At 39.0% G+C, this 9,206-nt stretch overlaps 1 protein-coding gene across 5 annotated transcripts in view; it reads left to right on the top strand.

Annotated features, from left to right (window-relative positions):
• LOC123021762 (bromodomain adjacent to zinc finger domain protein 2B-like) overlaps window positions 1-9,206 on the top strand; it is a 153,232-nt gene that overhangs the window by 33,560 nt on the left and 110,466 nt on the right. Inside the window, exon 1 of one of the 5 annotated variants that reach the window (XM_044426812.1) lies at window positions 2,079-2,098. The exons of 3 other annotated variants lie outside the window; for them this stretch is intronic. The gene's annotated coding sequence lies outside the window, so the exon portion shown is untranslated. Of the gene's footprint in view, window positions 1-2,078; window positions 2,099-4,613; window positions 4,634-9,206 lie in introns of those variants that run through there. One more of the 5 variants, XM_044426813.1, reaches the window with a different exon arrangement.

Here is a 9,206-nt window from a genome sequence, read left to right as displayed (position 1 = left end):
TTGTTTTCTCAAATATATGTAGAACACCAGGTTGTTTATCCATATTCTAGCTTGTTGTTGTTCCTACATGTGATTCATGCCATTACATATTCTTATCTTTGTCGGCTTAAACTGATAGAAAAATGTATCAGTTCTCCATATGATGACTGTTGCACACAAAGTTTATTAGGAAGTGGGCATCACTGCCTGATTTGTGCTAATACTACTATGGTATGATCATTTACTTTTGTTACCTTATACTTATCGAAGACTTAACTTGTTATGTTAAATCCCCTATGTTAGGAGCAGCTTTGAGTGAATGTTATCATGGAGAAGTGGTATACAAATACACTGCAGACACAGTGAAAGCCCAGTAGGACTGAAAGTGTCATCAAGTTTCAGGTTATTGCCATGAAATAAGAAATGAAAGTCAGCCAATATGACAGCCTCCTCAGTATGCTTCAACCTATCCCATATATAACAGAAAACAATTACATTGTTAGAGCCAAATGTTTTGACTCGTTCTTGATTCAGATTAATCTAAGGTCTGTATTAAGAATATTTTCCTTCTTTGTAAGTTAATGAGACCAATGATTTTTAAAGAAAGAATAATTTATTATTCCTCACTATCTAATGTGAAGTGGGCCTGTGGAGACAGAACAACTTTAAAAAAAGACTCAGGAGTCAGGATGTGTCCTATTGCATTCTGGCCCTCTTGTGTGCAGATCATGTTCTCCAGCATAGACACAGGCATGCACACATGTGCACCTGCACAGACGCATAAGCACTTCTTCAGAGTTATGAATAACTGTAAGCAACTCAGTTTAAAGTGAAAGCATGCATGCTCCTAGTTAAATCCAGGTGCTCTTCAGTCAGGGATATATGCAGCAAGTGTCAGGTTGGAACATTAGGAACAGGATGATGGAGGTCCTAGTGGAATATAGGAGTCCCAGAAGCAAAGGCAACATTAGGAGCAACCAGTGGTCAGATAACTAGCAAGACATGGCAAATCCAAAGGCAAGGGGAGAACTACAACTGGAACATGCCATCGTAAATGGGTTGTTGGTCAAACAACCTGGGCTACATTCCACTTCTTTCCTTTCAGTCCTCCTGCGGACATTGCAGGATCCCTGTAGCAGGACCAATGTCTCTTCTCCCTTTCACCATGATTATGGGCTGTTCACAGCTTGCTTCAGTCTTTTTGTCCCTTTACTTACTGTTTTGCAGAGATTGTGAAGTCCAGCCTGACAAAGCTGCAATCAAAACTCTGGAAAAAAGGGGACAGGATGTACTTTTTCACTTTCTTGAGCAGTTTTGAAAAATGTGCAAGTGGTACATCACCCTGAGGACTATAGGGAGGAGCGAAGAGCTTGTCACAAAGGAAATACAGATATTCCCACCCCTTTCATGTGCTATGTTCACTTGAGTCTTTGCTTTCACTTGACAGTTTTCAATTGACAGCTTTCAAGGAAAAGCAAAGGAAAGAAAAAAACTTACCTTAAAAAGGCGTTTGGGTCAGTGACCAGACTTGTACCTGTTGCAGGTACATTCCCCAACTTTGTGCAACTGAAAGTCCTGATTTGTGCACCAGAGCGGTCACACAGATGCAAGTAAAATAACAAACATTTTTGCACACATTGTAGGTACAAAAATAATAAAATATTTTCCAACAACTGACAGCTCCTCCAAGGTGCCACTTAGGCACTTTAAGGGGCTGTCACTAGTTTGCAAAACAGAACTTTTGAAAGCTGGCTGTCAAGCTGGGCTTCGTGATCTCTAGCAAAAAGGGGTAAAGGAATAAAGATGGAATGAACCACGAAAGATTCATGGTCATGGTGGGGAAGATAGCAACCTAGTCTTACATAGCCACTGTAATGAATAGGATTAATACTTTACTGCAGTACCCCAGTTTATAGCTAATTTCTCTGAAAGAGAACTAAGATCCTCAAGAAATTGACTTACCACTGAGTTACCTTGATGACAAAATGTCTATCTACCTGGTTTCCTTTGCTTGTATTAAACAGTGCCTGTATACAAGCAGCTTGTGACATGGAAGGTCCTGGCATGAAGCGTAGCTTGTTGTACATGCATGTGACCTAGAACAACTAGTTTGTAACAGGTAAGGTTAAAGCTTAGATCAACTGACTTGTCTTTGTCTGCACAGCTTATGAATGACTAAACAAAAGGAAGTCCACTGACCATGGATTCAGTGGTACGCCAAGCCTGCTTTTGCAGGTGTAGATAAACTACAAACATAAATGGGTGCCTAGTAAGTTGGTAGAACTGGCTGCAGTGGGGAGGACTGCTTTTGGCTTGGTAGGTCACAAAGGATGAACAATTGTTCTCATCTGAACAGTGCTACCTTAAACATTAACATGTGCATTATTCCATTCAGTATTTTTCAGTCTTACAATTTCAAGGGACCTTCAGGGTGATATTGATAACCTCTGATTTACAGTGATATATTTAGTTTAAATATAGTTTGTTCTGCTGAAATGTCAAGTTTTAACGAAAGCCCTTGTGTGAAGAATGAGCATTTGTGGTAACACTGCACAGCCTTTGAAAGTTGCTCCATTGCAACATGAGAACAGTTCAATTATTATTTTTAGCTGTGAGAAAAATATTGACAAATGCTTAGTGAATTCAGTATCAAACAAGGAGATGAAAAAGGGGATACTGATCACTATCTCAGCTAAAAGTTTGTTTCTATGCTTACAATTCACCTTTGGCACTGAATAAATTAACCACTACCAAAGCAGCAGATCTAGTCAAATTTAAGCATTTTAAGTCCCATTGATTTCAAATGGCTAGAGTAAATGTGTGCTTAACTTGTCTGAGTTAAGTAGGTGGTAAAATCTTCACATAAATAGGTCTTTGAAGCATAGATCCAGAGAGTCCCATGTGACTCCCAGGTAGCACATTAAATGGTACTTTGAAGGATCCAACAGCTTTATTTGATGCAAAAGTGACATTGCAGGTGGGGTGGAATGAAAGAGCCTGCAGTGAGAATGGGGCCATAAAAGCCCCAGTGTACATGCAGAACGCATTGTCTGTCCCTGTGAATGATTAACTTTGGTGAGATCTGGTCCGAACTTGTCTCAAAACTATCTTCTGAGACAGAAAGTAATGATGCTCACCAATTGGGTGGTTTGAAAAGGGATTGGACAAATTCATGGAGGAGAAGCTTATTCAATGGCTACTCTCTTTGCTGGCTATGTGGTACTACTCTTATCTGAGCTGCCAAGCCTGCATGTACAGTTGCTGAGGAGCTTGGATAGGAGGAACTCTTGCACCCATCCTTCTTGAGGGATCCTGTGGGCAGCTGATTTGCCACTGCAATGAATGGAGTGCTGGACTGAATGGACCATTAGTCTGATCCAGTGTGGCTTTTCTTAGGTTCTTAAACTAAGGAAAGGTGGATACAGATTTTATTTATAAAGGTGTTTTAAGATTTTGTTGTAAAAAGTTATATTAACATGAAGAGACATGCTGCAGCTTCATAATAAGCCTTGAGATACATTTCACTGCGGTTAAATGAAATCTTGTGCTTTAGCTTTTGTTCCTTGCAAAGAAGCATAAGTATAGGCGATCATCAATAAGATGTATTATATGTTTCATTTTTATGTAGCTTACTTTAAAAAAAATCAATAAATAGCTCCCCTCGAGTCATTTAAAAAACTCCTGAATTACATGAAATCCCAAATCCCCTTTACATGTCAGTTTTGAAATATTTTGGGAAATATTGTTTCATTTGTGTTATTTTTTCTGAGTATAGTGATAATGCTGATGACAGTGGTGTTAATTGCATTTGCATTTGCAATTAACATCTGTTTATTTTATCTTTTTAAATTTTATCAGCTAAAGATTAGCCCATAACAGAATGGAAACAACATACCAGTGAGCCATGAGGTCTTGTAATTATTGCAGTAACATCACACTGAGAAACGGGACTTGAAGTTGCCCGTCTCGCTGGGTCACAGTAACACGAACATCATTTTTTCCAAGAGATATTTATATAAATATTTTGGCCTTTATATGTATTAGATATACTTTCAAATTTAAATCAGTGTGTCTCCATCTTTGAACTTTTATATCTGTTGTACTTGCTTAGTGACCCTTGTCAGGAATTTTATGGATAGAAGCAGTTTCTCATTGGAGTCGGCTTAGGAACGCAGAAGTGTCTGAATTCTTTGCCTGGGGGAGTAGGGGAGCACTTCCTTTTCACTTTTTTTTCCTGAAGGTTTATTTTTTCTACTTTCCTATAGTTATTTATTTAAAGTTTTTATATGCCATCCCATTACTAAAAGTCTCTGGAGGGCTTAAAAAGAACAAAAAAACCAAAGAACACAGAAACCATAACAACAACTACACACGTATGTTCTGTTAAGTAACTACAAGTTGACATTGCGGTATAATGCAAAATGATTAAGATAGAGGTACTTCCTACTGCAGCATAGCTCCATAGGAGATAACACTGCACTTTTTTTGCACTCTTCAAGAAGCTGTAAAAATGGTTGGAAAACACTGGTGCCCTGGAGAATGATAACATTGTGAAAAAGGACCTGCAAACTTTTGTGATCAAGGGACCATGATCACACAATAAATGCCTTGTATAGAAGTCCTAGATCAGTGAAAATCAGGTGTTCCAGCTTAGGTGAGTCACAGTACTTTCGACCGAGGCAGAAAGTTGTTTTTTAAATTATTTTGATTAAAAGCCCTTGAGTATAGCTGTATACATGAGAAACTCAGAGCATAAATGTTTTTAATAATAATAATTAAAGGAAAGTGGCTCTTGTGAAATATTTGGAATGTGTTTTTTAATAAAACATTAAATTTGTAATCAGTCGTGCAGAAACAGTTCCTGAATCATGCTTTGCTTTGCTTTGCTTTGCTTTGCTTTGCTTTGCTTTGCTTTGCTTTGCGGCCTATGGATAAAGACTGTTATAGGCATACCAAAAGGCTGTATTTCAAGAGGTCAGTAAGCTTCTCTAGAATGGCTTCTCTAGAGAAGGAAAAATAGCAATTACCACGGATAATACGCTCACACTCATATTTTTCAGGATACTGTTTTGTATTGAGCTGAATGTAGGCCTATGTTTTCAGCTCACCTTTCTCCACTTTAACTTAGATATAGTCTGGGAGACAGTAAGACAAGAGCTGGTTGAAGGGTAGAGAATGATAAGGTTCATTGCTGAAGTTGCCCTTGCCTCACCTTGTGCTCTCTTGGCTGCTACAGTGTTCAGCATGACTCCGCCAGCATAGTATCATACATAAAATAATTGCTTCTTGAGCTGCTGGGGAAAGTTACAGTTGAGGCCAATGCGCTGCAACTTCAGAAGCAGGCCAAGGCAGCACCTGGGCTCACTTACTTGGAAATAAGCCCCATTTCACTCAACAGGACTTAACTGCTGAATAGACTTGTTGCAGGATTGCACTGTCAAGTTGCAATCTTAAATACATTTACCTGGCACTAAATTCCTTTAAACACACCGTGATTTACAATTTTTTAACTTGCTGTGATTTCTTAGGACATTTGGCCAAACCAAGATCTTGGTTTCTAGTTGGAGGCTTCATAAACTCTTGATAGTTCAGAAAAAAAGGGGTACTTCTCTGATGTTTTTCCATTTGATAGTAATTTAGGCACAGAAGAAAACACCTTGGAGTTGAGTTCTCAAGTGACTCTTTTTAAAATGACATTCTTAAGCACTGCAAGTTTGGCAAAGTAATCCTTTGAAGAATTGTTAGAGAGTTGGACTAGATTCTAGTTCCCACTTGGCCATGAAGCTCACTAGGTGACCTTCAGTCACTGAGTCTCAGGCTAACGTACCTCATGAGGTTGTTATGAGAATAAAATGGAGGAGGAGGATTGTGCAAGCCACCTCACATTCATCAGAGAAAAAGGCAGAATATACATGTAATAATTAAAAAGCATAAAATCCATGTTTATTTTGCAGTAAGGCCAGCTCTATTCAGTGGGACTTCTTCCCAGTTAAGGCTTTCAACTGGATTCATGTTGTGTATTTCTAGGTTTTTCTTTCTAGATCTATCAACATTGGGTATCTTGGGAGACTGAGGGAAAGCCCTATAGAAACATTTAGTATCCATTCAATATGTGTGTCTCCCAGACAAATGAGGAGCTTTATTGTAATATATTACTAGGTGCAATATTTCTGCAGCTTAATGATTTTTTGAAATATTGTCATGTAGTGGTAATGTGGAAGACAACACCTTTGGATTCTCCCATATTCAAGAGATGTCAAGAGAAAACCCTAGTTGCAGTACAGGAAATTAACTGTCAGCTTAGACCATGGGTCTTCAAACTACAGCCTGGTGGCCGGATCCAGTCCGCCATGCCCATTTATCCGGCCCGCCATGTCCATTTGGACCTGTTGTGCACCCACGCATGCGCCCGCCACCGTCCACTGCGCCCCATGCATGAGAGGCAGCGGTTTGCTCGCTCTCCAATCTCCAAGCAAGCAAGCAAGCCGCTGCCTCGTGTGCCTGCCTCGCGGCATGTGCCCACCCTCGCTTCACCTGGCCTTGCCTCACGCACCTGCCCGTGCCTCGCTGCGTGCCCCACCCTGCCCCCGCCTCACTGCGGGCACCCGCACCCCCTCACCAGCCCATGCGTACTACCAGACACCACCTTTCCGGCCTGTGCCCAGGGACAGCAGCTTTCAACTGGCCCCCTGGTGAAAAAGTTTGAGGACCCCTGGCTTAGACCTTGATCCCTTCTCAATTTTAAAAGTGCTTGAGAATTTTCTGGAGTTCCTGAGTCAGCTGGAAGGTTCCTAGTGATAGTAGAATAATCTACTATTATTCTATAGTAGTATACCAATAATCTACTAGTAGAATTACTGTTCTTAAATCCTTCAACAATGTATTTTTTTCCTTCATAGTGTTCTCTGGATATATACCAGATATTTATCTGATCAGGCTGAATGATCTGCAATGAAATTTCTTACTTTTTCCTAAAAGGCTTTCTGAGCATTAAAACACAAGCTTCTAGAAATGTTTAAAGAGGGAAATACTGGTTTTGATTTTCATATTTTAAAGTATGATTAATTTGTTGGAAAAGCAGTAATACAAAATACTGTAGCTGTAAGCCTATAAATATTTACAGGACACCAAGTCTCACTGAATTAACTGGAACTTCTGGATAAACATAGTGAGGTAAGGGCTGTATGAGAGAAGTAAAAGATGAACAAGATAACAATAATAAAGCTCTTTGTTCATTGGAAATTGCTATAGAAATAATAATAATGGGTGACTTGAAGGAAAGCTGTAAGATATATGACATAGAAAGATAGACAAATAGCTTTCCTCTCTAAGTTGCTTAGCTTTTCTCTAACCCCCTTTTACCTGCTTGTTCAATTTACTTTTACTTTTCTGTGCCCATTCTGGCTGTATGATCCTTTTTTTGAGAAGCAATGTCCAAAAATGTAGACAGAGTGTGTCTAGCAATGCAAAAAGTCCTGTTGAACTCAGTGTAGCTTGCTTATGAGTAGGTATGTATAGATTACAGTCAATGATGATGGATGCTGCTAGTATTTTTGTTGCCGAATGTTTAAATATTTATGTTGTTTCAAATTGTTCAATTGATTGTGGATGCATGTATGTGGCAAAATTTTTAAAAGGTGGTTTAAATACATTTTTAAATGTGTCATTTTCCCCAAATGCCCAGGAATTTGGTGGTAGCATGTAGAAAATGGAAATTCAGCAACAGCAAAGTGTGTCATCATGGTATAACAATCACCAACACCCCATTCACCTCATTAAGCAAGTGATAGAGACAATATCATGTATTAGTCAAATATGTGGACATAAGACTCCCCTCCACCTGCCTTCAGAGATAGCTGTGGTTTATGTTTGGCATGCACTATAAGGACTTGAGGCACATGGAGGAATACTTTTTGTTTGAAGTTTCAGTAGTAAAACAAATCCCAGCATCAGTGATCAGAAGGAACTGTTGACAATTTTAGCAATCTAATTTTAGCAATTTCATATACATTTTTGTAGAGATACTGAAACTGAAGCATTACCTTAGTTGACACCAAAAGAGAATTTTTATGCTTAATTATATCAGTGTTTTTGTCATATGGTTATAGGTTTTTTGCTCCAGTTTTTCCTTTTGTATATATTCAAGAAGACATTTTGGTGGAGAAAATAGCAAAGGGAAGAAAAAGCAATAACTGGGCTGGCTGCATTTCACAACAGCAGACTGTTCCGTTCTGTTTTGTTTCTTTTAAACCCAAGGTTGATGTGAATTGAGTGAGAACAAATGAACATGCTGATTCTTGTTACCATTCCTTCCCACTGCAAGCAGTGGAGGATAAACATACAAGAGATGCTCTGTCCTTGGGTAGTTGTGCTTGGTGTGAACTCCAATCTCTTCCTTGGTGGGGGAGTGACAACCTAGAGTTGCAACCCAAGATGACTGGAGCCAGCATTCTCACTAGTACACAACAGCTCAGGGTTGGTTTGTTTTTTAAAAAGACCACCCGGGTTGCTATGATGTGAGAACTGGACCAATGGGAAGTTAATGACGGAATCATCACCTTGTGTTGTTGCAGAGCCTCCTGTATTAACAATTAGCACAATTCATAATTTGACTACCACAATGACCAGCAAACTAAGCAGCAAAACAAGGTCTATTGTACCAGGGGTACAAAGAATATTTAAACCAAGTTCTCAAACAACAACACCCCCATCAAATCCCCTCATTTTTCACTGGGATTACTTCAAAGCAATTGGAGAACCAAAGTCATTCACTTGGTAGCTTTGCTTTTGTGTTTTGGGATAGCTCAAACATAGATTAGGTTGAAATTAGGCTTTACAAAAATACAATTCCTAATTTGCTATTCTCAAGTAGCTTCCATGTGATATTTGTTAATTGGATTCAAGCTTTGATTATAACAATGTGACATTCATTTAAAGCTAGAAACACTGCAGACAATAATATAAGCTTTGAAGTCTGCCCACACTATAGGTATTCGTTTATTTTTTAAATAATTCGATTCTGTTACATGTGAGTGTGTACTCTGGTATTTACAGTTCATTGATCTTATTCTAATAATTGATAATGGATGTCATGCCTAAATTTTGTCATGTATTGCAGCACAGCACTCAGTGCTGGTGCAGCAATGACCATGGCCATTTGCTACCGTTGTGCCAGCTTCCCTTGCTCATTTGTGTTGTACTGGTAGAAATAAAAGGAAGGACAATAT

The sequence above is a fragment of the Varanus komodoensis genome, unplaced genomic scaffold, assembly GCF_004798865.1.
Source record: "Varanus komodoensis strain SLA01 unplaced genomic scaffold, ASM479886v1 scaffold183, whole genome shotgun sequence".
NCBI lineage: Eukaryota > Metazoa > Chordata > Lepidosauria > Squamata > Varanidae > Varanus > Varanus komodoensis.
This window is presented reverse-complemented; position numbering and strand designations above follow the sequence as displayed.